The sequence below is a fragment of the Lactuca saligna genome, chromosome 4 (assembly GCF_052625555.1).
Source record: "Lactuca saligna cultivar CGN05327 chromosome 4, ASM5262555v1, whole genome shotgun sequence".
In the NCBI taxonomy this organism is placed as follows: domain Eukaryota; kingdom Viridiplantae; phylum Streptophyta; class Magnoliopsida; order Asterales; family Asteraceae; genus Lactuca; species Lactuca saligna.
Genome location: NC_136420.1, coordinates 117,331,279 through 117,335,080, shown reverse-complemented (window position 1 = coordinate 117,335,080; position 3,802 = coordinate 117,331,279).

Here is a 3,802-nt window from a genome sequence, read left to right as displayed (position 1 = left end):
TTCCTGAAAGTTTGGTTACCTTTAATGTACATTAGTTTTAACACGTATATAAAACTAATAAATAATAAGTATAAAGTTTTCATAATCTTGATTGCGAGTTCCATAACCATACTACAGACTAGATATGACTCGGAATGGGGCCAATATCTTTTATGACTTTTGCAGCCCTTGAACCTTTCGGTTCGGCTGTAGCTAGCAGCGAGGTGCGGGATAGTCAATCCCGTATAGATCTATACACTCAAGTCACACTCTCCCTTTCAGAGATTCTGGTTACAGGGATAGTCCTCCACTCTCATATCTAGGGGAAGTGTTGCAAAGGACGTGTCTCCAATCTTAAGATTCATGAATTTCAAACTGAAATTATTAATACGGAAACCCTGTTTTATTGGTTCTTTGCTCTCGTATCTAGGGAGAGTACTAACTAGGACCTGACTAAATTCCAATCATACATTTCCTTCACACTCATATCTAGGGGGTGTTTTATTAAGGACAATACAAAAGTTCTATGATTTCAAATAGTAAATGTGTGAACTATCAATTGCGAAGTATAAAGTATAACACTATATAATAGGAATTGAAATTTTGTTAGAAAAACAACTCTGCAAGTCAAACAGTTTGTTAATATGTTTTCAATTTTTAAAAGTGTACGGATTATGAAACCATTCAAACAAAATAATGAATTTAAGTACAATATATTCCTGTACTTTTGCTTGTATTCCCCCCTGAAAACATTGAAAAATGGTAGGGGTATGAACTCACCGGACGAGGAGTGTGTCGACTAGTATACTAAACGTCGGATCGAGGCTTGAAAATGTGCGAGGTTCCTATGTAATATTAAATGATACACAAATGTATCTAATTAGACTTTAAATCATTAATTAGATATGATTTTACACTCCAAGACGCGAAAACACTTCAAATCAAGTGTTTGGATTGACCTGTGTGACATCTACGGACGTATAGGGCTTAGATAATGAGTTTGCTCTTCAAGAGTAAACTCCTTAGGGAGTTTAAGGCCCTAAGACTTTGACCACATGAGTTCACGGCCGTGAACTCATGGTTGATGGGTTTTAAGGTGCCAAATGGTCAAATATCACTTAGGGAAAGTTGCTAGGATTTAATCTAAGGCATAGGAGGAAGTTAAACCACCAAAGGAATCATCAAAGGGATTTTACGGCCCTAAAATAGGATTTTATGGCCATAAGCTCCTATACCTTTCTTATATTAATGATTTGGTGGCCTTAGATCAATCACATGTGATTCAAACTAATTTTACAAGCCTTAGAATGGATTTAGGGCATCATTTGACTTGTGTATATGAGTTTACGGCCTAGGAACCCATACTTGGGGGGTTTATGGCCGTGAACTCCTAAAGGAGAGGTTTTCCTCATGTTTAAGGCCCCTAAGTTGATTGTGGATGGTTCTAGACTTTAATCCAAGGCTATTAGTGTGTTTAAGTGGCATTTAAACACTTGAAATTGATTTTACTACCCATGACATAGAGTTTACAGACCAAGCATGTTCTTAGGCAGTAAACTCATGTTTACTCCCCAAAAATTGAGTTTAAGGTGCTCTAAGTCCAATCCAATAAGTCCTTAAGCCATATCTAAGCTCCAATGGTGGTTTAGAAGGATTTTAAGGCTCAAAACCCCCCTTTATATATGTTCACTGCCCAAGAGTGTTCTAGGGCTGTAAACACATGTTTATGGTCCTAAATCATGATTTGAACACAAAATTGAAGGCTAAGAATGTTATACTAGGAGCTAGGATAGTTACCTTGGTGATTTAAAGCTTGAAATAAATGATTTTGGATCAAGAAGTTGGATTTGAGGAGAGAGGTTAGAGAGAGAGAGTGAAAAAGCTTCAAATGAGGCTTAAACAACTTTAAATATTATTTGTATTTGATACACGGTGGAATTCTATCCGATACTGACGTTAACCGAGGCTTTTGGTTGCACCCGATTTAAATTATCGTAACCCGATATGGTCGAAACTACAATTTTTCTAATTACTAGTTTGGGATGTTTTCATGTGTTTCTAACGTGTTTGGATACTTACGAGGTCAAAATAAAAGTCTTAACTTAAATGACCTAATCAAAAAACAAAATTGGAACAATTCGCTTAAGACGAGTTTTACGGGCGGAACGGGTTACAGTGATGGAACAACTTCGGGTTGTCACACATGTAAGAAAAAAATTATGCATTATAACAAATGGTAAGAGTTTCAGACACTACTATAGTAGATGTACAGTAATCAGCATAATAAGTGGAGGTATAACTTAATTGGATTACTTTTATGATAGACTAATGAGTCACCGAAGAAAATTTAAGAGAAAATGATTTAAGATGCCTTTGAATATTATATGTCATAAGAAAAGAGTAAGAGTGTTTGAGAAACTTAAAGATTTAGTTTCGACCATAGAAAGGTCTTGTAATAAAATGAGATGGTGACTTGAGAATCTGAAAAGAGACTTAGGTTAAGATGTCCTTATTTACTTAGCAAGATTCCAAGGATGTAATAATTTTAAGGAGTGGAGAACTTATTACACCTTTTTCATGACAAGTATTATTAAAAGACTTGTAATGACCTAGAAACCACATAATGTGGGTTAAAGTGTGTATTTGGTATAACTATGATTTGGGTGAACTTAAAATAACGAATTGATGATAATTCGGTGATTCAACACCTAAGATCTTGTACTTATTGTGTTGTATTAAAAAAAATGAGTTGATTTAACTAGTAAATTGTGAAACAAATGAAACATCTAGTATGCTTAAGAATCATATTGAAGTGATATTGCTAACTAACATATGATACTAATGGGTCATACTAACAACTTGATACAATTGATTATTTATTAGAAATTGATCTTAATAAATATTTAATAAACTCTTAAGTCATGCATAATATTTCATATGGTATGAATTATTAAGTCATGCACAATATTTTAGACTAGATGAATTTTTTTTTGTCTCTTACCAAAAAGTTAAAGTTTATATTTTAAAAATTATCTTATAAAATTTATAAAACTTTTCATCTTTTTAACTCCTATTTTCAAAAATGAAAGAGATAAAAAGGAAGGCATGGCTTTCATGTTTATCTAATCAAAATCAATGAAAAAATGGCTAGTCTTGGCAAGCATGGAAGACATGTTTGTCCAAAGTCATAAAGTGCTAAATGGTTAAAGACTTATAGAATTCATTCTTACTATTAGACACGAATCAAAGGCATTTATTTGGCTTGCTCTTGGAGATCAAAAACTGTAAGTACTTAGGCACTCCTGCATCTCTCTAACTTTTGATTGTCTTATGAAGATACTTGCATTTATGATCTCTTGAAGTTCACATTGGTCATGAACTTCAGCTTAAGAGATTAAGAGTTCTACACAAGACTAGCATATTAAATCAAGTTGGCTTCATGTTGGTGTATCAAATGTTCCATATTATCCATCAATTTCCAAGCCTCCTTTAGAGGATACAAAGTCTACAAAGTTTGTTAAACTCTTCTTCTTCTTTGGTTATTGTTTTCTTTCCAAACTTTGCAAGAAGAACCATGGTTAGTTATAATTACTTTATAATTCTTCAAAAATATTAAAGTGTTCCATAGCTAAAATCTTGTTTGTGAAACTAATTTTTGAAAAACAAAACCCAACAATTGGTATCAGAGCCATCCTTACAAGTTTGGTTAGATTTTATGATATTTGGAACTCTTAGTTTTAGGAAAATATGGATAATTTTTTTTGTAAGAAAATGAGTTCATATATATTTTTTATGACAACTTTATAATTGTTATTTTATGTGA